Here is a 26,461-nt window from a genome sequence, read left to right on the forward strand (position 1 = left end):
ATCCTATCATCTAATATATTTGCATATTATTCTATTAGCAGACATTCAGTGACATTCTCTAAGAGCAAGTTTACCCTTGATACACCAAGTTCTAATTAATATACAACAGATGGTAAAATTGCTTTTGGTTTTAATTTGTTTCAGGGTTTTTTTTTTTTTTTAATCTGGTATTATTAACACCTACAGAAAATAGCATCTGACAGCTCCCCTAATGTGCCTTTAGATTTCAGCTTTTTTTAACAAACCAACCCTGAAATTAAATGGGTAATTTCAGTAGAACACAAAGGTTTTCAAAATGCATATAATCCCTATAATTATTTAATGGAGTTTTCTAAGCTTTATTTAACTGCAATAAATTATTACAAGCTAGTTGCTAAACAGCAGTAGACTAGTTTAGTGCATTTCAAATAAGGCAGATCTGCACTATGATCTGCTAATAGATGCTAAGTATTCTTTAGCAGAAGGTCACTCTGTGAAGCAGATGTTGCTTCATGGATATTTAACAGACTGAATCACATCTGATTACAACGTCAGAAGACTCATATACTTAATGACCGTTACATCCATTAGAACACACACAGAACAGATTTTCCAATTTCACACTATGCGATATAACTACAGTTTGGAGTAAGTCACAGGTGATCAGATAGTCAGGCCATCAAAACGAAAGGAAATATTTTTTGACTTAACCAAAGCACACAACACCCATAAAGCTTAAAACCAAAACCTCGAAACAGCAAAACCCACAATCAAATATCCCCAGCAATGCTAGGTTTTAACAATCCGTTCTGTAAAATCAGTGGTAAATAAGTCATAAAAAGAAGACACACTTTGCCATACAACACAACGAATACAAAATTAAAAAAAGTCAAGACACGTAATTTATCATGATTTAGCAATGACTGATAACACTTAAAAATGTAACACTTAACATCTAATTCAAATTGCAATTTATTTCCTAAACTAATGTAGTAGAAAATACTTAATAATACAATTGCAAGTTTTAAGCAGAGCAGAAGACACAGGGCCTGCACTTTGCTCACAGTGTAAATGCTTTCAAATTAGTTTTTTGATCTTCATAAGCAATTCCCTGTTTGGAACTGGTTATAACTGCAAATTGTTACAAACCCAATAATAATACCTTGGTACAGAGAACACAGGGAAAGTATTTCAGTTGAAACAGACGTTTCCAGTAATTTACAGGTGACTACTATAAAAACAACTTAACAATGAGAAATTTGTCATGTTGTGAACATAAAAAAATTTGAGAATGTTAAGGAATAGACATGCTAAGCTTTAACAGAAATTCCAGACTTTGGAATAATTTTCTTTCCCAGAATCCCATCCTGCCTTCCAGTTATCTTGTCTGGTCAATACAACTTTTGCCACCGACTGCAATGCTGAATATGTCATTAAAATAATGACAGCATTTACATACCAATAAGGTTTTCAACACCAAAACCCTAATAATAATAATAATAAAGAAATCCAGGAAGGACAGAACTGATCAGCTTTGTCTTTACTAACACTGAGACCAAGAGTGTCACTCCATGTGATTACAATCACTATCAAGGGCTTCAAGCCACATTTCAACAAGCCAGCTAAAGGAAAGTTAATAGACTAACACTAGCAAAGACGTTTTTTCCCGTGTCTATTTAAGATTTTATCTGATTGAGATTACAAGCTATTTATTGGCTAAATCAGAACTCACTGTGGCCCTGTATTTTATCATATATAGGTGTATATGTGTATATAAATATATATACACACATGTGCATATGTAAACATATATATAAGTATAAATGATTAATTACAGAACAGAAAAAAATACAGGTGAAATTAAAACAATTTTCCTTAATTTTAATCAGATAAATTACTTAATCAAAATTGTCCTAAGGACCTTTTTTGTTACTCCCTTTTTTGACTCTCCTACCTGCCTAGCCTTGCTGAACTGCAAAACCGTCCTCCCCCGCAGCTCCTACTAGCTGAAACATTAGATTCTGACATCCCTCTTCTTCATTAATTTCTTTTCTCATTTAAAATCACAGCTGAAAACCAATCTTTTAACCTATCATTTTTAGTACTAAAGATCTTGCATCATCCTCTGCTAAAGACAAAACAGAGGGTAAAATAATGGTGCTCTCTTGCACAACGGAGGGTGTGAGTAAGGTGTGTGCCAGCCCTGCAGGCTTGCCTCAAGTGGGTGTCAGGCCCTCCCCCACAAGCTCCATCGGAGAGGAAGAGGGGTAGTAAAGGTTCTGTAAAGGCTATTTATGCACTCCCCAAATAAATGCATAGATCTAGTAAGTACACTGATAACATGCTGGAGGAGTGAAACCGCATTCCTCAGCCCATAGGCCAGCTACTTAGGCCACTGTTTGGGATTTAGATTATTCCCCCAGAAATTTACTCAGAACCCACAAAGCCCTTCTGCTATGTAACATATAAACATTACTGACACTGACAGAGTAACATATAAAATAAATACAGAGTTGTGGGATAAGGAACATGAGGAGCAGGCTAGAAGGGAGCTAGAGGAGCACAGCAAGTGCAGCTTTGCAAAGATCACACATCCTTGAAGCCCACTGTCTCTCTCCATAGGATGCTGCCAGGTGACATTTTCTAGTGTCCGAGGGTGACTCCAGTTGGCAGGGACTCTACAGCCTACAGAGAATCAGAAATACCTGAAAACTCCGGAATGATTTATTCCTCTTCTAATTGTGCAAGAGCTACAGGTAGAATTGAGCCTAACAAGATTAGATTTTCCATAAATCAATAGAGCTAAAATCTATATTCCTCTAAATTTCCTCAGTCCTTTATTGTTGTTCTGAATGAGAGATCACTGAGGACTGCTCTTTCGATCTTTTCTTCAGCCTGCCAGATTTCCTGAATCCACAGTTCTTCTGATTGCTACGCAATGCCTAAGAGAAACGTCAATCTTGCACCACTGATTTGTGAGGAAGATATCATCATCATCATCAACAACAATCACGTTTTTAATGCTGTTCTTAAACTGGAGCCAGAGTAACTTTTTTTATTTTTTTTTTACTCCTCTTTTAGGGAGTTAATAGCTAAAGAACAGCTTTCAGTATTATTGCAACTTTCACACAAATCTATCAGTCTTATCTAGTAACTAAGCCTTTTGACATCCTTGTGATACTACGGAAATACTCTCATTGCAGGGAAACTGAGGCATATACGTCAAGTGATTCACACAGGTCTCCTGAGATACCAGCATCACAGCCGGAAAGGTACTGGGTTTTTGCTTTTCATAATTAAGGAATTGATTAAGACAGTGGGAGTTTCATGACACAGATACATACTTCACGATGACCTCTGCAACGCTGGAGACTACTCTTGGTGAAAATTCTCCTGCATGGGCCACAATGGCCAGCATCGCAACCCTATAACTCCCTCCTTCTTCTCTATCCATCAGCTTGCTGGAAAATGGGAATTGTAGAGGGAACCTCTTCTCCCCTCGGTTAGTGAAAAGATGGTCCTGGGCTTGGCCAGGGCCCTCACAACAAACCACTTATTAGAAATTTCCTTCCTATAGACTATCAGGAAGAAGAAAGACCAAATGTGATAAATCATGACCGTGCTGAAATACTTAAAAACTACTGCAGAAAGCTATAGTTGCTTTGCTTTAAACTGGATGTAAAAAGCTATCCTAACTAATCTAAGAGAGAATGTCTACTTCACACTAAAAATAAGCAGGTATGGGTACAGGTGGGCTTATGTCTAAACCCAATAAGTTTTAATTAAAACTTTCTTGCTCAGTCTAGACCTTAATGACTGTTGAGCAATCCCATTCATCTTAAAGAGGTTTCTGCAGCAAGAAGCAAATGTAAATTGTCTGAGCAACCAGCCTGTGCGTTCAAGTTGTTCAGGTGCACCAAAAAAAGCCCCGTATTTCTGAGGCATTTGCTGCATAAGTCAGCATCAGATAGTCATGCATGCAAACATATGTACAGAACTTGGGAAAGTCACAAGAAATCGGGTAGAAAGCTGTCTTACTACAGTTACATGAATTTTTCAAAACATATTTAAATTGTTGTTTACCCTAGGGAACCACAGTGAAGCAAAGCAGCCATTGCAATTGTAGAGGTAAATTATACGCACTCTGTAGCCTTTCACAAAACCTTTTTCTCTTTTCTTTTTCAAAAAGTAATCTACATTTAATTAATTTTATCATTTAATTGTTACAGAATTTGAACGGCATATGAAAGAATACAGAGCAAAGCTTACATGAAAGTAAAAAGTAAGGAGAAACAGACATTTATGATAACTACTGTCATTTGGGGGAAGGGGTTAATTCAGAAGGAGAAAAGCAGACCAAGTATCCAGGAAAGAAAGTAATTTGTTGCTCATTTTGTGCGATAGCCTTTCTATAACAGACAGATCACTGAGACCTGTCAGCTAGCTACTCATCTAGCAAAAAGAGGTGATTTCCATTTGATAAGGACTAGGCTTTTTAATAGGGTGTAATTAACGTTAACTCTGAGTTTCCATGACAAACACAAAAGCGAAGACTTCCATTATGATATAAACACTTCAGATGTGAACATAATGTAATTCAGTATCTGTCTGAAAGAGTTTTAACTCTTTCTAATCAGGTTGCTCCTTTTTTCCTCTCTCTTTAGATGAGTCTCTGCCATGGTAAAGCAAATACCCACAACATATACCAGAAGTAAGCAGCTGGACTAGACTTGAATGTTTTAGAAAACCGGTAACAAAAAAGATAACCTCTCCTTTCCAGGTCACTGGTCCCTGGTCTGATAGCCCTTGATTGCTAGCAGTCACAAGCAATTTCTGAAAGAACTGGTTTGATTTCCTCAATAAAACACTTTGATACACTTGAAATTTTACTTAATTGACACATGGACATATCTCCAAAAGTACAGTCAGCGGAAGTGGGATTTACCTTGGAAACCCCTTCACACTGAAGAGAGTGGGTAGTATGGCTTAATTATTCCCACAGCTCCCAAAGGAGCTCTTTTTTTTTTTACAGTCCCTGCTTACAGGGATAACACAGGTACCTGTACCACTATGGCCAGAGCTTAAATGATTCTGCCGGCAAGTAAAACCAATCACTCCAGAAGTCTCTAGTGTGGGAGCACCTGTCATGGGAAGCTGTATTTAATTAATGAAAACAAAAAGAAGGTTACGGGTTTAGAGAAAACCCATGTATTTAAGTGTTCATTTGTAATTAGGCAGATCTGTCTTTTGAATGAAGCACTGCTTCTGCCAAGGTGTGCAAGACTCATAGATTCCTTTCTGATCATTTAAAACATGATGTAGTGGCAATCGAGATAACTTGCTGTATGTGCTTATTTTGTGGTTAATCCCAAGTATTTGCTTAACCTTATCCATGTCCAAATTGGCTCGGCCCTGCCAACTGCTTCAAGGATCCAAACCACTCATTCAGCCCAAGGAATGAGGTGACATAGTGCCTACCACCACAGGAGAGCTCTTTCACTTTGATTTTTTGTCAGCCTGTACCATCCTTTCTGCTTGCTTTACAATTAATGGACATACAGATGGAAAAAGAATGAACTCGCAGCCACTGCTGCCAACTACCTCTTGCAGCACCCTGTGCTTCTGTGCTAGCTACCTGTGACAAGAATGTGGAGAAGTGACAAGGACACTTTGATGAAGATATGCATCTCATGTGTGTGTGTGTGTGTATACTGTTAAAATATAAAATGGGAAAAAGTCATACAAGTAGCTTGATCAAAGTGGGCCAGTGCTTGTCTCCTCATCAGTGCACTGCCTGTAGGGTCTGACAACCTGTCAAGCTACCTGGGAGTGAGAAACTACCGGTGAATTTAACTGCAGGATACGCTCTGAAAGATTGCACTGCCTTGCTTATGCATCCTGAGATAGGAAGAAATGATAAAGAAAACCTGAATTTTGTTATTCACATTACACATTTTCCTTTAAATCTCAACATTATTTCACTTGTTACAGAGAAATAAAGATGACTGCTGTGAAAGCAAAGAAAGACATGCTTGACTGTGGAGAAACTTAAAATGGTCTCACAGTGCACACACGGTCAGTGTCTGTCTAAGATCTGCCAGATGACAAGAGGAGAGAAGTAGCTGGAGCTCCCTGAAGGGCAGTAAGATAGTCCCTAACATGTAACGTTGGTACTTTAAACCACAAAATACACGTTGATAATTTCCTATGCCCTACAACATATGGAAGTTGTTCTTCACCAGTTAAATACATGCTGGAAGACAAAAACCAAGTCAAGTGCAAGAAATGCAGTCTTTAGGAACTGAAGAAAAAATATTTTTCCAACGTCTTACAAGTACTTTCAGGCTGAAAGTACACCTGTAATGTTGTCTTTCTCTTTTTCATCCATTTAGTAAAGTTATTTCCCCTCAACAACTTCGTACTGATAATATCTGTATGCTCATCTCTGTTTTATAATTCAGTTCTCCATAATGTTTTAAAAATCTAATGCAGCAAACAGAAACCACGAGTTATTAACAATCTTTTCACAAAAACTTTGTAAAGTATATGAACTACACTTTAAACTTGCTTGAAAGGCAGAATTTTTTGTCCCTGGTATTTTTAGAATAAACAAGCTAAAAAGCTAGACACCCTAATATGATACGTGACCCTGTGAAGATAGATAAAATAACTTTTTATTTTATGGCATTTACTTTGAAAATCTGATTAAGATAGATGTCTCTAGTTCGTAATTCTTCAATGTCATGTTGTCATAGTTCCCATCAGCAAGATGCTTTAAAGGCTTTCGATTAATATTGCATGCCAGAACTGAAATTACATCCTTTGTCGTTTAGTTCTTAATGGTGCAAGTGATATCTATCAAGTAGTGTTTTATGAAGCATGTGTGATTTTTATTACAGGCTGTTTTCACAAATCTTCTTCAGGTTTCATAAAGACTGTTCATGGTTCACAACAAAAATGCCCTGCATTTACAATCTCAAATGCAATTGAATGCCAATTCTCAAATGCCAATTCTCAAACGCAAAATGAAACTTGGAATTTCTCTGCAAGGTTTACCAACAGAACAAAACCTCTTCCTTAATTTAAATCTGTATATAATCATATTAATTACCAATGCAAAAATGTTACTGAAAGCCCCTCAGCTCTTCATGAGAACTACACAGTAAAAAACCCCACCAACGTCAGTAAATGTGGTCATGTATTATTTTCACAAGTAACGAGTTATGTTTGCCAAATCTTCTAAGTGCCTTAATTTTTTAAAATGGAAGCGACACACAGATAAGTCAGATGATGCAACATTCCCCCATAATCCAAGTACAACAGAGATTTTCATGTGTAGCATCCATTTCTGTAAAACAAGACACATACAGTTAAAACTTCTTCAGCTGGCTGGAAACCAGACAGTTAGGGGCAGCTGAGGAATAAAATCAGAAGAAAAAAGAAAAACATACAGTCGTATAGATTGATACCCAACTTAAGGTTGGTTATTTTTGGTCAACCTGCCATTTAAAAAAAATATGCAAAGTCAATAACACAAACCTTAGAGGACACATGAACAGAACATTTTTTAATTATTTTTTTTTTTTATTGTCCAAAGACGTCAAGAGCTTTCTCTTGATACCTAAGGCAAATATACTGCAGGAAGAAATACTGCCCACGGAGAAGAAAGTGGGCATTTCTTCCACAGGTGGTGGTCAAGGAAAAATCAGAGGATTTACTTCTGAAAGGTTTATAAAATGCTGTTTCCACTCTGTTGTTCACTGTGGGAACTGAACCAGCTCACTTTTTAAAACATTTTTTCCATTAGCTGGAATCGATCCTCAAAGCATTCCAACATATCCACCTCCAGCCTGCAACTGCTTCATTAACCCCTTCAATACATATGTAACATTTGGTCAGTATCATGGCAGGCAAAATCTGTTTAATTTAGATACCACATAGTGAATGATACACACCACCTTGTCCACGGTACCATGTAACAAACCAGCTAACAGAAGGTAGTTACAAAGCACAGAGGGTGAAAGAGCTCAGGCTGGGAGAACAAATTCATCTGGATCAAGGAAAACCAACGATGATCCTGTCATCCACAGGGCAGACATTCTAAGTAACAAAGTAAACTGAAACTTTGCAGGTTTTCAACTGAATTGAGGATGGCTTAATCATCTTATGAAAGCTGAAACAGAGTTAAATATTTCAGCTTCAGTGAAGAGAGCTACAGTGGAATGAGTTCAGCAAACAGCCTTCCTAATAGTGGCTTCTTTATCCCCACAGGGATTTAAGAAGAAAGATGAAAAAAAAGAAATACAGAAACACTGCTAAAGTAAATTGAAATTTAACCTGCTGGGGTAACATACTTATGATCTTGCTTTACAAGAAAAAGAAATTTAAAAAAGTAACATTAAATGCATGATGGCAGCTATGCACACAGAATGAACTAGAATCAACAGTGTACTCACAATACTGCTGTCATACTACACCTTCCTTCCACCCCAGGCTAACCCACACAAGTAGTTAGCAGGGACACCAACAGCCATTACCTCTATTCTCTTTTAAGGACCTGAGGTCTGGAAACAAACAAAACTTTCCAATGATAACACGTCATTGACTTATTTCCAACGATCTACCTGGAGATCAAACTGGGAAAAGATGATATCCATGCTGAGAACTGGCAGAAGCTTGCTCACTTGAGTGACAAAAATGACCTTCAGCTTACATTATGCAGAGATTCAAACTACAATAATGCAGTCTTCAGCGGTGAACTCCTGGCCTGGCTTCCCTGAAGTGGGACTGAGACGTTTTGCAGGACTCTGGGTTCAGTTTTTTTTTTTTCCCTGGGGGACAGCAGTCTCCCAGAGTAATACTCCCTGGGGCTGCGGATCACCAAGCCCATAGGTTTCACTTAAAGTCACACTTGTTTCTATTCAGAATAGACTTTTCTGCATCTTCATAAATGAGAACACCCTTCTTTCTTGTTTAGTCAGAAGTGAGAAAGTTAATGCAGTTATTTCTAGCTTCAGATAATATTCTTTGCCCATAACTTCTAGAAATCAGTGGAGAAATAAGTTTTGAGTTCACAAATTGAAGGCCAGCTTTCTAATCAGAGAATTCAGATTTTCACTGGAAGAAAATGAAACATGAAACAAAAATGGAGAAATCTGGCTGAAAGACTCTGTAGAGAGAGTAAAAAATCAGCTTTCCAAAATGTTGACAGGGGACTGGAATTAATATGAAAAAATCTTTGAATACATAGCCAAAACCTGCCTGTAAAACACAGGTAAAACCAACTGGAGTATCCCATTTTCTGCTTTGCTCACCCAGCTCCTTATGTTCATACCAAATACAGACAGCCACTTAATTTGACTGCAAAAACTGTGATTTATAAATCAATGTTATAAAAAAGAAGTACCATTCCTCAGCTGTAAACTGAGTAAGTTCTACAATCCCGATTCAGGCAAAATGACAGTGTGTTAATACATGTAGTCATCTCATACCACACGTTTAACTTGAGTGGGGTATGGATTGCAAAGTTTGATGCATGACTTCTTAATAGATTTCCTAGCATTTTCAAGTGTTAGGTAATTTTGGTTCCTATCCAAAATCATTAATCCAAGGAGAGCTACGACTGTATGTTTTTCTTTTGTCTTCTGATTTTATTTCTTAACACTTCCAAGAAAAATAATTTGCCAAAACTATTTACTTTAGAAGCAAAGTTACTACTGTACAGATTAAAAAAAACCCCAAGCTTTCAAGACCTTCAACCCCCCAAAAAACACTCACAAGTCATGATTATGTAATGCTTACAGCCGGCACAGCCAGTGCTGCAAAAAACTATTTTCTTCCCAATAAATAAAATAGTACCTAAAGGCTCTTTTACTACTTACTAAACCTGACTTTTACTGACATATGGCTGACATTCAAGAAGGAGCAAACCAGTAGAATTCCTCAATTCCAAGAGCCAGGGGGAAATTCTTCACTAATTAAGTCAACTGAATTTCTGTCATGGACTTGTTAAGGTTAATGGCGCCTCTTGAACACTCTGTAAATTCACAAATCCAAAAGTAGTTTCAAAGGCCCCCAAATTAGTTCATCATAAACAAAGAAATTTTTGACCGATTTCTGCATGCTCAGCCTTGTCTGGGAACACAAGGCCACACTAATAAAATCTGTAAAAGATAAGCTAGGAATGGGAAAACACAATATACAACTTCTAAGCACAAACAGGTAAGTTTGTTTTATCAGATTTGAAAGAACTCAGATAAGAGGGATTCATGTTTTGCTTTGGAGGAAATGAAAAAGGAACAGGGGCAGTGAGATGAAAAGAAAACCATTGGGGGAAAAATGGTGGAATTGCAAAGAAAAGGGGTTGAATGAATAACACACAGAGCAGACGCAAAAGTGAACAGCTAAAAGAAAAAATGTAAGAAAAATGAGAAAGCATATACAATTTTATTAGAGAATCCTAACAACCAAACTTTTATGGAAAACACAGAAGTGAGATGCTTACTCTACAGCCTTGACTTTTAAAAAAGGAGGTTAATCCTGACTTCTAGAGTTAAAAGTAAAAATCTTTATAGGCTGCAGCTTGGGCCTTAGAGCAACAGCAAAATAAAGTAGTAGGTCACCCGAGGAATCTTGGTCTCCAGATCAATTAATTGATCTGTTACCAAGTACAAGGAATATGCAGATCAGGATAGGCAGAAAAAGAATGAGGAAACAAGCTTCCAAAATAGCTTTTAAATACTTTTTTCTCCTAAGTGCATCAGGAAGAGACATGCCTAAGAGGGGGAGGCCTCCACAAGAGCAAACTGAGGAACTATTGTTCTCTAATGACTTTAAATAAGCTTTTTAGGCTTACATGTGAATTACAATTTTGCTCTTCCTCCTTATGTTTAAGAGACACCACAGAATCCATCTTGATTTTAGTATGATATTATTCTATTCTAATGACAATCAAGTCTAGTTAGGTATCAATCAAAAGAACAAATCCATTGCAAAAGATTTCTTAAAAGATAATCTGGGTTTCCAGCATAGCTGCTTCCTTTTCAGAAGGAACAGAAAGTCATTAACCCTCAAATCAAACAAAATTTTTGAATTGCTGAGAGTTGAAACAAAAACTACCTTTCAGCCTACTGTCCCAGTTCATGTAACTTATCAATAAAACTCTCCCATACCTAGCATAGCATTTGAAGTTAATCTATGATAATGTCAGAGGTATCAGTGACACGGAGAGTGATTTAATTAGACATTTGTATGTGTTCACTATTTATCCTGCAAGTGCCGTGAAGGACAGCACTATGCCGAGCACCTTGAACAGAATGTACTATAATTAATGATAATAAAAAATTATGTCCAATAAAAAACAAAAGTTAGGAGGCATATTCCTGAAATATTTTTAAAAACGTGTAAGACCCAGCAAATTGTGAAAATCAGTCTTTCTTACAGTTAAATTCCACATATATTTTCATAAATGACTGTAGGCTTTGCCTTTTCCTGTACGTATTTTCATTATGCCCTAGCTGTCTTTGCTGCTCCACAGCTGTTTCCAGCAGGTCAACTTTCACATCAGTTTCTAGCTAAACTGTACTGCTTCTTGTCTGAACCAAGCTCCTTAAAAAAAAACGTGGCTGATTCATGTCTTAGTAAGCTCTTCCTTTTAATAACACTGCTGTAGTTCTAAGGCAGACACTGACAGAACAGATAAAAGGTAGAGAAATCACAGCTAACAGCTATATCCTTTGATTTAAGTAGCCAACTAGATGGCATACACATAAAGACCTAAAAAGACTAAAACTAAAATATATGTTTTTGAAACAATGGCAAAAATACACAAAGAATCACAAAGTAAATCTCCACCACAGTGCAGTGCAAAGTGATGGAATATTCCACAGACTGTTAGCAAATGCAAGTTGAATTCCACAATGCTCCTGCCTTCCAGGCGATTTCAGCAGCAAAAGAGATGTCGCTGCTTCTTCTGGGGTACGCAAAGGCTAAATAAAATGATTCATTACAACTCTATGTCCTTCTGGCAGAATTACAGATTCTGCACATTATTTAGTTCTTAAAAAAGGATTGATCTGAAACCAACTAATAGTAATCGAATTTCTACATAAACAGAATTTGAGTTTCAAATTATTTAATGTGTATGAAGTGTATAAACTTCCTTTATACCCAAGAGCTGTCATTTCAACAGTCACAGATTTGGCAAAAGCATTTCTTGGTATGCTGGGAGAACGCTTAGAAAACCAGCTTGCTCACCATGTACCACCCCTGATGTATAATGCAGGCTATGCCCCAGTCAGGGGGACAAGATCTTACACAGACGTAACAGAGCTTGAGATCTGAATGACTGGAACGCCTGGAAACCTGCTGCCTTCTAGGCAAGGGGAAACACCCCTCTATTTCTAGCATAATCACATCCTCTCCACCTGAACACGTTTCTCTGGTCCATCCTCTGATTAAACTAGCATATGGGAAACTGCATTTCTTGCTGTTTTCTGCTGCAACCCCAACACTGCTGACCAGCAATCGGCTGGGGGCGGGGGGAGGTACCCAATTGCGAGGGAACCAGACCGTCTCAGGCTGAGAAGTCTCACACGTAACCTGCTTTTATAACTACTACCACCAGCTAAGCCCAAACATTTCGGAGGGAGAACCGTTTTGTGGTAAGACTGCAGCACAGTAAGTCAGGAAATCTCTTTTTTTTTGTTCCTGGCACAGCCAATGGCTTACAGTGTGATCACAAGCAAGAACCTTTATACATCCAGCGGTCTTACTGCCGAAGCTGCTTACCAATACCTGTCGAAGCACAGGGGGCCGCAGGAATCAATTACGTGCCCAACAGCTCTTTGCTGCTCTTGAAAAGAAAAAGATGTTCTCTGGGTGAAACTTGAACAGATATGGCAGAGGTGAATCAAGGTCCTCTGCCCTCAGCCTGAATTTGTGATGAACAGCACACAGACCAGTGTGTTTGCGGAGAGGAGGAGGAGGAAGGGTACGCTTTATGTTCTGCTGCCAACACGGGGAGGGGATACTCAGAATATCGGACTTTTTCTGATATGGGTCAGGTTTCCATCACCTTTCCACAGAGAGCCTGTAGGTGGGGAAGCGCATGCAACCCATCCCATCTGCTCCCTGCAGCCCAATTTCCCTGGCTCCATGCAGGTGTAAGTGTGAAAATTTCACGCGCACATCCTTCTACAAGGTGCAAGATTTCACAGATTACATGCGGTGCTACATGAGAACGTTGTGTCTTCCACAAAGATAAACCAACATCACAAACAAGGTAACGTTTTCAGCAAAAGCTATGATGTTGCTTTATAGTCTCAGGTGAATTAAACCTATTCGAGACATTCACACTTTGGAAGTCACATCTAAAGAAAATAAATACAAACAAAAACAGTGAAGACTTTGAGGTACACTGGCTGCAAAAATTACCTCAGAAGCAAATGCTTTTAGAAGCTGCGAACATGAACAATTAGTAGCGTTTCTGAAAGCTGGAAGTCTAAATAGCTGTCAGCAACTCCACCAGCAAGTGTAAGTTATTTACAACAGCAAGCAGACAGATTATCAAGATAACAGAAGCACTGATTAATTGTGTAGCCTAAACTGGCAATAAAAACAGTGTAAAGCCCTGTATGTGTGAATATTTATTATTAAACAGGTACATTCTGGTTCCAAATTTTCCTCTTTTAGTTGTTACCATTTAATAATGATAATCATTGAATCAAACTGCTCTTTTAATTTTTCAGAACCTTTAAAAGTAAAAACCTGACTTTGAAGATACCAATGAGATACTTAGCAGAGGCTAAGAGCTGTTTTAGAGTTTGCTGCAACAGTTACAAAATATGTTACAAAACAGTTACAAAAGATGCTTGCATTGCAATATTCTTCTGTAACAGCACAAACTTCAAGCCTAGATTCCAAAATATTTTATAGCTCCCAGCAAAGTTTGGGTGAAGACCTTCTAATGAATTTTATTAGGTACAGGCTTCCTCATGGCACGCTAGATGTATTATACTCTTCTTTAAAGACAATTAGAAAATTCTTCACGTTCAGTAATCTATATTCAGAGTATTTTTCAACTGGACTTCTCAACAACCGGACTTCTCAAAAAGGCAAGGAATAATTTATCTTCAAAATACATACCCAGTGTGCTGGTTTGGGCTGTGTGGAGTCTCACATGACACATCGCAGAAAGTGATGAAGGACAAGGTGAATCGAGTCAGTCTGCAGAGGTGAAAGCCATCCAGCTGACGTTAGATATTGCTGAATGGGAAAAATGGCCAGTACTTTATACTGACTCATGGCGAGGGGCAACTGCCCTGTGCGGGTGGCTACAGCAATGGAAGCAGACCAACTGGCAGCACAGAGGTAAACCCATCTGGGCTGCTGAGTTACAGCAAGATATTACTGCTCAGGTAGGGAACCTGGCTGTAAAAGTATGTCACATAGATGATCACGCACCCAAGACTCTGGCCACTAGAGAACACTGAAGCAAGGAGCAGGTGGATCAGGCTGCTAGAATTTAAGGGGCTCATGTGGGCCTGGACTGGCGACATACAGGTGTTGAACCCTATGGTCTGGCCCAAAGGGACCAGGGTGGTGATCGTAACGGATATACCTTTAAATTGTTGCAACCCATGATTTGAGTTGCATGTTACAGGAATTACCATAACGTGAACCACCTGAACCAGTGGACAACAAGCCGTAGAAGAAGCAGTGCAAGTAGAGACCCAACCTGAGCTGGCTTCAGTACCCGTTAACTCCACGCAACACACCTCTCCTGTCCTGAGTGACCACGGTAACAGATGGAGCCCAAAGTCACGGACTAAATGAAATCAACAGACATTTTGTGGACATTTTACAGACATTGCACATGGGTGGTGCATAGACAAATGGAATGTTATCTGTGTATCGTATCAAAGGATGGGAAGGGGGCTAGCAGTTAGTGAGGATGTATTGGATAGTGTGGTACCTTAGCATGATGTAAACAGTACGGAATAAGGTGTGGAGAATGCTCTGGTTTTGGCTGGTTTAACACTAGCCGGTAACTAAGTACCAAATCCAAACCACAATACTGCAGCAGCTACTACGACGAAAATCAACCCTACCCCAGTCAAAACCAGGACACCGGAGTAAAGTTAATTTTCTTCATAGCAGCTACCATGGGGCTATGTTTTGGATTTGCCATGAAAACCGTGTTGATAATTCAGGGATGTTTTCACTACTGCTGAGCAGTGCTCACCCAGAGTCAAGAACATCTCCGCTCCTGACACCACCCCTCCAGTGAGTAGGCTAGGGGTGCACAAGGAGTTGGGAGGGGACACAGCCGGGACAGCTGACCTCGACTGACCAAAGGGATATCCCATACTGTATGATACCATGCTCGGCAATAAACTAGGGGGAAAGTTGGCCAGGGAGCCGCTGCTCGGGGGCTGGCTGGGCACTGGTCGGTTGGTTGTGAGCAACTGTGTTCATCTGCATCACTTGTCTGTCTTGGGTTTTACTTCTGTTATTTTCCTTTACACTACAATATTTTAGAAATCATTATTGTATTTCAATTGTTAAACTATTCTTAATCACTGAGTTTTCTCACTTTCATCCTTCAAATTCTCTTCCCCCCTATCCTACTGGGGGTGGGGGAGGGCAGTGAGTGAGTAGCTGTGGGGTGCTTAGCTGCTGGCTGGGGTTAAATCATGACACCCTGCTACCAGCCAGACCTCAAGATGCTGGAAGTTTAGACAAGAAGAAACTTGAGCCTTCATTCCATGAAAGACAATGGATATACTTGTTCTGGAACCCAGCCGGCCGTGGCTGCTGGCATGCAATAAGTCTACCCTTGGCCAACAGACAACTACATGGAGGAGCATGCCCTGGTTTTGACTAGCTCTGACAATAACCAGGGGAATCAGCCAGACTGGTAGGAAAGTACATAAAAGGCAGGCACTTGCAGTGCCCCTGGGCCCCGTGCTTCAATTCAAGCTCAGAGACCTGACACAAATTCTCGTATTGTTTTTTGCCAGTCAGACCCTTGCAGCTTCTTTAAGTAAATACCAGCTGATCATTGTTTATCATGTCTCCAAAACATGAAGTTGCAGAAAAGCATCACATCTGCCAGAGGCATTACTCCTGCTTTGTGATTGTCTGTATTCAATCCTCACCCAAATGTAAGCCATGGGGGCACTACCGAATATTCTTCATGCTATCAGAACACAGATGAAAATCATTTGGGCCATTAAAATAAGTGACTCGTATACTGAAGTGAGAGATGATGCCAGCTCTTTTCTAGCAAATCCCAAGAAAGAAATTGGATGACTGATGTGCTGCTGCTCATGCCATTGTGGTTTTCCGCAATAGCTACATGCCCAGCTAATCTCGTGTCAGTTTGCATAATCCCAGCTGGTTAAGCCATCAGGTTTGTGTACAACAGGATGTGTGGAACCCCCCCTTCATGATAACTCTCTTCAGAGATTCCAAGCTGTATTTGAACTTGGGACGGAACTTTGCTGAACATGGGGAAAGATGCCAGATTTACTCCTCCTAGACTAGTGCTCAGGTGTTTAATGACCAGGGCTTTTGCTAATACCAGTAGTCTCAATGAGCTTTTTAATAGTTTCCTCTTCCTCATAAAAACAGAGGAATTCTGATTACTGGTACACATGCCATAGGAGTCAACCCCAGTTGGCATGTGTCTCTTCTATATCAGAAACAACTTTCACTGAACTGAGGTATGCATTTTGAGCTGTCTTCTGATTTATGCACACAGAGCGAAGGAATAGCAGACTAGTTTCTATGTGGACGGGTTTCTCTCCACTTACACAAAGTATCCTCAGTGCTTATCAGTCAGTTGCTTAAGGTCATTCCATTAAGGTCTGAGCTTAACCATATCCACCATTGTTCTACTGTATTTACTTACCTTTTTTTTGGCAGGGACAGGGGAACATGAGTACATATAAATTGTTACTGAACAAATAAAAACTTATTTGAAAAGCAAACCTCAAGAAAGAATATTCAAGCCACTAAGATCAGTCTCACTGCTATGACAGCAAGAAGGTCCCACTTGACCTGTGATTTCTTTTGCCCTTACACAGGAACACAATGAGAAGCGTGTGCCTCTAGAAAAGCTATCTACTCTTACAGAACAGAAGAATAATTCATGTTGTCTTTGATATTTGCAGCACTGTTAAAGCTCTTGGAATATAAATATGTTGCACTATAAGTATTTATGCAAATGCATACAAAATTACTGTTAATAAAAATATAAATATGTGTCAGAAGTAGTACATTTAATATTACTTCATGAATATCTATTATACTTGGGACGTGTCCTTGCTGTTTACTAGAACTCAAGTGAGAAGTTACTGTGCCTGGCATTGCCTGTGACAATTTACATCTCCCTAGGGATAAGGGTGCTAAGCTTCCTTCAAACCACTTATCCTTGGCACCAAAACTGAGCAATTATAGCTATGTCTCACACTTTGTCTTTTAAGGATGTGGCATGTTTATTACTTACAAGAGGAAAATTACTGCTCCAATGATGTTTTAAAATCACTGGGTTCAGACAAAAAACAAAGTGCTGGCTATAAATGACAAAGTTGTTTGTATACAGCTCCTATCTCCATGGCATGTAAGGCACAAAAGCCCCAGGCAGAAAAGCATTCTTTTCCTGCTCTTCCTCTTAGCAGGACAGAGGTACTATGGAAATTTCAATCAACAGTTTGGAAGTTTCCACAAACATTTTGCTTCCATACTAACTACTGGGTATCAACCTTAAAGTTAATATTTGAAATTCAATTGCAGATATAAGGTGCAACTTTCAGTCGCAATCTTCAGAACTACAAAAGTAGCTAATGAAAGCTTGGTTTAGACTTGTAACTTGTAAAATCACAGACAGCCCTGCCTTGCACATGCCTAACACAAATGCAAAATTCAGAGCAGCTCGGAAAAGGGCCTGAAAACACTAAGAACAAAACCAAAACTGCAATAACCAACTAAATACATAAGTGCAATTAGGAAATTGGTCTTCAGCTGCAAAATGAAAATGTAACACCGAATGCATAAAGCTGTCCAGTAAAATATATTCATTGCATCAAATGAAGGATATGATAATTACAAGTACTTTGCATAAATCTGAAAAGTAATGTAATAGAAAATAAACAGCCAATAAAATATGAACAATTTGGGAAAAAAATAACTCAAGCTATTACTTCTGAAATACAAAATTATATTGGTCTCATTAATCAGTTCAGAGTGTTGTACTAATGAATGGAAATTACTTCCTTTTAAGGTGTTTCTTTTACAATGTAGTTTCTTCTACAGAACCAATGTGTCTCCATTCTACATACTAAGGAAATATCAGTAATGAAAAAAAAATTAAAGGGGTATACAGATTTAAAGGATTACAATACTAAATGTGAAACTCACTCTGTTTTGGTTTTTTTCCATTTCTTTATGTGATTGACTGTAAATCTTAAAATAACCTGAGCAATTCGCATTGCTCTGTTGCACAGTATCTTATTGCACCATACATATAATGATGACATACTGAACATATGGTTGAGAAATACGATTAAGGAAAACCTAGACTGATAAACTGGTAATATAATCACAAGCAAAATTCTCACAAGTTTCTAAAATATGACAGGAGATTAAAAAAAACTGTAAATTTTCTTTGTGCTTTAAGAAAAGCAATTGAAATATTCTTCTACTTTTTTTCTTTTCTTTTGAGAAATAATAGCCTCTAGGCAATGAAATCCCTTAAAAATGCAAACATCTGGGAAAGGAAAAAACAAAGCACAATGGTAAATGTATAGAGACAACCACTCAGACATGTCAAAGATGTTTCTACTAGCATACAAGAGAATTAAAAAAAAACACTGAAGAAAGAATGGTGAAAGATGAAAAAAAAAAAAAAAAGAGAAAAAAGACTGACAAGGGAAGGACAAAGGCACCCAAGAGGAACTTCTGTCCTAGGACATAAAAGCAGCAGCTATCCTGTTTTTGCAATGTGCTTCAAAGAGCAATTCTGTTTTTTCTCTAACCACGTTCCAGGGTGCCTCAGAACCATCCTGCCATATTTTCTTTCCTTTAAAGCAGACTAGTTCCAACCACACTACTAGAGCATTGGAAGAGATCCTTGGGATTGGTTATGTATGCCACAGACATCCATCTGCTCTGCGTTACAATGCCAGCTAATTCCCTCTGACCGCTCCAGCCCTTTGGACATCACCAGCACAACCAGAGGGCTGCTGTGCAGGGCTGCCACACGGGTGCTTGGAGGGTATACGACCAGGGGCACTGTGTGCCCCAGAGCAGATGGGAAATCTTGGCAGGTCCACTCACACTGCCGGATGACCAGTTAGGGTGCTGGGAGCACAACTATTGAATTAATCGCTGAGCAAAATTAACTACTCTGAGGAGATACATAGCTCCTCCATTCCAGAAAAGAGTCTCAGGTGTGATCTCACAGAATGGTCAGAGTAGGAAGGGACCTCTGGAGATCATCTAGTCCAACCGCCTGCTAAAGCAGGTTCTCCTCGAGCAGGTTGCACAGAATTGTGTCCAGGTCGGTTTTGAATGTCTCCAGAGGAGGAGACTCCATAACCTCCCTGGGCAGCCTGTTCCAGTACTCTGGTTCCTCTCAAAGAAACTTTTCCTCATATGCAGATGGAACTTCTGGTGTTGCAGTTTGTGCCCATTGCCCCTTGTCCTGTCACTGGGCACCACTGAAGAGAGCCTGCCCCCGTCCTCCTGACACTTATCCATAAGGTATTTGTAGACATTGACAAGATCCCCTCTCAGTCTTCTCCAGGCTACACAGCCCCAGCTCTCAGCCTTTCCTCGTAAGGGAGGTGCTCCAGGCCCCTTAGTCACCTTTGTAGCCCTGAGCTGGACCCTCTCCAGCAGGTCCCTATCTCTTCTGAGAGCCCAGAAGCAGGCAGAGTACTCTCAATCGCATGCAACATGGGAGTCACCAAGGCAACGGTGTTATGTCTACACATGGTAATTTTTTTGTAAAAGCTTCCACGCACTAGATAAAACATTCTTCACAGCACGTTTAAACTCTTTTTATCCTTTGTCCATCAATTAATCGCTCATCTCACATTTAGGCACAAACATGTCACCACCATTGCAATCATATCCTGATGCCACTCTAATATTATGATCCTTTCACTTATGCAAAAAGCATTGTTTTACATGCAGCGATGCTGTTGAAGTCCTACTTGCTGACTGCCTGTCACCTCTTGAACAAAAATACTTTCTCTAATGGGACTACCTGAGCATGAAACACTACAGAGAACACAGTTCCTAAAACTGCTCTCAGTAATCCATTTATATCATTAATCTCTTCAGAGAAATCTGCAATTCCAAACTTGACTTTTGTCTTTTAAAAATTTGACTTTCAAAAGATCATCTAATAATTTTAACAAAATTCTGGGGGGAAAAAAGGTAAGATCCTTGTTTCTAAAACATATTCATTTCTGTATCAATTGTTAGCTTCAGCTACTTAAAATCTAGCTATTTGCACAATACAAATAAGAGCAAGAATACAGAACTGTATAGAATAAAATAGAAGAGACAGAGAAAACACCTGGGGAAAAGCATAAATCCTGATGTTAACTTTTGCACAGGGAGCCTAAAGAGCCACTTGGTATCAAGCTCACACATTAAAGGGAGTGGCATTTCAGGTTAAGTGGGAGCATCTTACTGAGAAGTCTGAAAACAGCTACTCTCTACAGCAAAACTAGTCACATTTCAGTAAATTAATGCCATTCCCAGTACCAACATCTCCTTCATTTCTGCTTTTAATCCTCTTGTAAGGATAATAAAGTATCCACGAATCTCTCAGTTCCCTGGGGCAGGATAAGTAGCCCAGCACCCAAAAGGTTAAGATTATCCTGCACAGCTAGAACCACCTGAGACAGACAGTTTTCTGTATCTTTATCTCCCATTGTCCTCTCTGCAACTGCGAATTCTCCCAATAACCACAGCAGCCATCAAGTGAAGTCTGTTGGGGGTTTTTTTTTTGATCAATTTTCATCCCTTCTAACAGCTTTCCTGCTGCCCAAGTGTAAGAGGGATCAGAAGCAGCCAGGATGTTAGTTTTCATCCCCAATTATAAAGCAACTAGACTTCTTCTAAGTGTTCTTATTTGTGTTTTTGCTGACCCTTCTGCAGATGGCTGGAATATTCTCAGTACAGAAAAGAAGGGTTAAAGAAAATTCTGGATAATGAGAACTGTAATATGGATTAGAAGCATAAATTCTATTTTTTGTTTCAAAAAAACATACACGCTGCATAATATTCAATTCCTTTAATGTGAAGACACCAATATTAAAAAAAGAAATACGACATGGTTATTTTAATTATGTAAAACTGTAATTGGCATTTATTGCGTAGGGCTTCAGAGGGATAGAAGCATGGGATGGAAAGCTGATTTTTTCATTAAATAGCTGCCCCAAGGCAGATACATTCTGAACAAAGCACCTTTTCAGGAGATATACCTGTCCCATGGAGAGCACAACAAAGGGAATGAGGAAGGGGAGGCAGGAAGCCTGAACAAGGAGAGAATGATGTGGAAAGAGTCCACTGGAAAAGAGAAAAAAGGATAAAAGAGAAAGTAGGAAGTGGGATGGAGTGGCATGGTATGGTCTAATAAAGGTTACGTGACTTAATAAGAAAAAGAATCCTTCAAAGGAGAAGGGGTACAAAAAGGGAAAGGAAGAAATGAAAAGAGTACATCTAAAGGATGAGGAGGACTAAAATTAAGATGGAAGAAGAGAAAAACCCCAACAAACCTCTCTCCAAAGAATAGGAAGGAAAATGAAAAATAATAATAATAAAAAAAAATCATATCCACGCATACAGGTCACTTCAGGGAGGAAAAGGCTCCCACCAGTTTGAGCCTGCTGTATTGTACATTTGACTATATGGCATTCCTCAGCACTCTTGACTGCTTAAGGAGCATTAAAAAGATGAGTCATCGAAGACAGAGATAAGGGCAGATGAGTCCAGGACTATCTCTTTTTCATCTCCACTTACCTCCCTCCTGCTTTGCCCCAAGGTGGCTCAGAAGTTAGGCTCAGAAAGAATCTGGAAAGAACATCTCCCTGCCTATTTTTCTAAGAGGAGGGGTGGTATCAAAAAAATTGTCCCCTAATCAGCTGCATATGCTCCCACTAGCAGAAGAGGGGATTCATGCCTGCCTCTCCATAAGAGAGCTGAACATTTGACAACACCAAAAATTGATACGTGGTAGAAGATAAGCCATCTCCATTACTCATTCATTTTCTTTTGAACATGAGGGAACTGCACTTACAAAGCCTGCTGACACTCCGCAGCAGTAATATAGCAATGGAAATGACCATTCATACTATGCTAAACAACAAAAACGCTAAGAAAAAGGGATCTAATTTTCTAGGACCTTCTGTGGATTCAAAATTAGAGGCTTTGATGCATCACCACTTGGCTTCGCTCGTATGGCAGAGTTGTTGTCTGACACGTCAGCAGAGAGCATGTTTTTGAACGGTGGAAATATCTAACCTGCTACTATTTTTTTTCCCTTTTCTACTCATCTCCCAAGGAACCAAACAAAACTAGAGCAGCACTGATGAGGCAGCAAAAGAACACTGAATCCTGAGGTTCCCATACTTCGTAACTCTCAAGAGTTTTTCCCAAAGGCTTTCTGCAGATGCCACTGAATAGTTTAAGTCTTTGTAACCACAGGAGTATACTTTTCACATTTCTTTAAATACATTTTAAGTTCTGTTGCAATCGTGGCAGTACAGTAAAAGGAACCAGAAACACAAACGTACGGTAACTACAACTTAATTCTGCCAGGATTTAAGCCTTTGCACTAACCATCATCACTATAGATGAAAGGTGAGTACACTGATTATAGACTGTTTAGTTTCACATTTTACTATTTCTGGATCAACGTTAGCTAAAAATTCTATACTGCTAACCACATAAAAAAAAAGTTAAACATCTTTTAATCATTCCTTTGATTATTTTCCTGCCTTCAAATTTCTTGAACCTTCAATGGAAGCAGCATCCTATCCATGACTCCAAAATACATACATATATGCCTGCCAGTTTAAAATTCCAGGTGCAAAATCCATAGTCACTGTCTGCTCCTTTAAGATACGACAGAAAAGATTAAATCTGGGGCAGAACAGCATACAGGAACACCGACATTGCTAAAGCATGCATGAAGGATATGGAAGCTTCCCCAACTTCCCTAGCACAAAATCGGTGCTACAGGGTACTTACTTCTAGAGATGTGTGGTTAAAATGCTTATGTTTAAGCATTTTATTCTTTACAACCTTGCATTTTAACTCTCTTAAGGAATTTTTCACACACAAAGGGGGAAAAAATATGGTCTGTTATGGTCACGATTATAAAAAAGTGTTACATGGTAACGAAGCAAAGCTGCATACAAGGTTCAAGATTGAATCAAAAGAACAGCCAGATGAAATTATTTAACAGAAATTTTGATCTGAGTATTACTAATGATAAAACAATTGGATAAACCTGGCCAGGCTGTACTGTTTTACTCTGCTATTATTCTGCTGGTCTTTCTCTACACCACCATCCATTTTAATGCCTAGCTAACACTATAAATAACTGTAATAGGGGAGGGAAGAATTTGCCTTTCAGGCTCAAAGCAATGCAAGTACACTGGCCCATTCCTCCGCCCTGCCCAGGAATGTCCCTCAGGGCCTCCTGTCCCAGAAGGCTTGGCAAACCAGTTTATTCCAGAGGGCTTTTCGGAAGCTAGAAAGGAGTTTTAGCACATATCTAACCCATCCTCCCTCTCTGCCTTCAGGTTTACTGGCTTAGGCACACACTAGTCAGAAATCATGACAATTAAAGGAGACAACAGAGGCTTCCAAATGGGAGACCATATTAAAATAAGAAATAATTTATCCGTACAAAACTGTAAACAAACAGAAAAACATCCTGTATTACAAGCCACTGATGAAAGGCCTTGAGGAAATAGATCATGAAGGACATCTGAAGAAAAATACTGCAGTGAATTTTGAAAACTATAAGTTACAGGCGGGGCATAAGTAACAATTTTATGTTGTATCTCTTGAAAAATGCATTATAAAGACTTGAGAAAGAAGGATTATCTTCAAATTAGCCAGGCAAATATGGCCAAAATTATACATACCTGGAGACACATAAGATCTAGACTTGGAAACTGAAGCTTACAAGGTACCAATCACTACTGTTTCTGTCGGTGGATACTTTTTATCTGAGCGTTATGTTGTGATCTGATGTCAACAAGATTCAAATCGTGAAGTGCTTCTTTCTAATTTTTCAGTACCAGTAAAAATGTCTTTTAATTAATGAAAAACAGATCTTTGGACACTTACCATACGTTTGTAATCACAAGCAACTTCTTTATTAACATACCGCTGCTCTAAGAAACTTTATCTTTCAGCATTTCCATTTTTATCATCCCCATTTAGAACGCCTGCTGGCAAATCAGCAGCATGTCGGAAATGGGTGAAGAACATGAAGATATACAAGTGCAAATTTCAGGAAGTCTGTTGCTCCCACTATGCTATATACTTTTGGCCAGTAAAACAATGAAGTACTTAGCTCCAAAACCCCACGTTGCGCATCTCATCCCAGTAGCAATTACAGCAAGAGTCCAGCTGTAAAAACCTGATGGAGTTGCTGTGCAGATTTAAAGAATCAAAAGCACAACTCATAAATTGTAAGTGCTTCACTGGCTCTCTGAAGCATCTTCGATGCTGGTGTACACAGAGTGAGGGGTGCAAGGTCACTCCTATCCTCGCTTTTTCACTGCTCAACAGAGGACAACCTACCAGAAAGTAACCCAGACTCAAGAAACAAGCACGGACAGTATTTTAAACCTTTCCTGAACACACTGTAGGATACCACTGAGGGGAAAGAAGGAAGCGCATGACAAAAAAACCCCTTTGTGTTCTTTGGATTTAAGAATGAACAAAACAAGCCCCCTTTACACCCACTACTAGCAACAAAACCAAGGAAAAGCTTTACCCTTCTTCCAAGCTGCCTGAATGAACTAAAAGATCCAAACAGTAGCAGCTACTTTGTACTCAGTGATAGCCAAGTCAGCCTTCTATATATTCAGCTATCACAACATATGTTTTTCTACAAATAAATTCCATTATATGTTGTCTGAATAGGTACTGCAGTGTTAAATTAAAGCTTTAAGAAATGCACGTAAAATAATATATAAGAGAATATTTCATCTGGAGTCTCCAGGTTACAGCAATGATGGGATGTTTACTGCTGATTACTGTAAAACATGGTACGTATCACCGCAAAGATGAGTTGGACTGACGGTAGAATTTACCGTTACTGAATTCCTTTTAATTTGCAAGTATCCCCTACTTAGAGTATTTCTAAATTGAGATTTTTTTTTTTTTTAATGCTAACAAAGTATCCCGTTACATACACAGAGCTGTTCTTTGACATTTTAACTGGCTGCTGCTAACTGTTGTGGGATTCATCTTCAAGTGAAGAATAGCAATAAAGAGGCGAATTAATTCATTTCTCTGTAACCATAGCAGGGATACTAGTGTAAACATACAGAATTCCCACGGAGAGAATAATTTTAGTCCTTTGTAATAAATGATCAGCAGCTTAGCAGACAGATACATCCTTACTTTTTTTTTTTCCCCCCCTCCTGGCTCAGAGAACATATCTCGTACCTGTGAATTCTAACGATTAAAATAATTCTGCCCATTACTTTGCCACATTCCAGTATGCATACTCAAGTATGTAATGCAATAAACTATGCCTGAATGGTCTGTTTACCCCACAGCAAGTTACTAGGAAAACTCTTTTCCCTTAAAGGACTTGTCTCATTGAATCGCGCAGGCTGGCAAAAAGCCAAGGAAAGCTGGTGCTTAAGCAACCAAGACTGAGCAGTGCCTGTGTGCATTGCAATCTCAGCCAACCGCAGTAAATGTTATTGGAGTTTTTGTGCTGTAAAATTGCTGCTTTCATGCCCACTGCATCTGACAATAGGAATCCTTGGCCTTGCATGAGAGAGGAAGGCTGATGTGCCTTCCAGTCAGATCTCTGCATCTTCAAAAGTAGGGTTACTACTCCTGTGTACTCCTAATGGGTTAGTGACAAATAAATTCATGTCAATGCTACGTCAGACACGGAAAGATACTAAATGGAGAAGCCTTTTGTGTATAAGGTAGAAAAGCTCTGCTTTATTGATTTATTTAATTATTAAATTATGCTTTAAGCACACTCTTAAGCTTTCGAAATACCTAGTAATATTTAGAAAGAAAAAGGATGTTAAATTAAAGGTGCCCAATGTTTAGCCTTTTACTTTTCAAAGCAACTTTGAGACAGGCTCCATTTTCACAATCATCCAGTGCACACCTATTTATTTTTTGCTTACTGATTCAAGCACAAAATCCTCGGTATTTCTCCTAGGAAAGAATGCAACAAGGATCTGCCAGC

General features: G+C 39.0%; 1 protein-coding gene across 8 annotated transcripts in view; it reads right to left on the reverse strand.

Moving 5' to 3' along the window:
* Positions 1–26,461, reverse strand: part of TENM3 (teneurin transmembrane protein 3) — a 323,364-nt gene that overhangs the window by 136,818 nt on the left and 160,085 nt on the right. The gene's annotated exons all lie outside the window — the stretch shown is intronic.

This window comes from Falco biarmicus, chromosome 1 (assembly GCF_023638135.1).
Source record: "Falco biarmicus isolate bFalBia1 chromosome 1, bFalBia1.pri, whole genome shotgun sequence".
Lineage (NCBI taxonomy): Eukaryota > Metazoa > Chordata > Aves > Falconiformes > Falconidae > Falco > Falco biarmicus.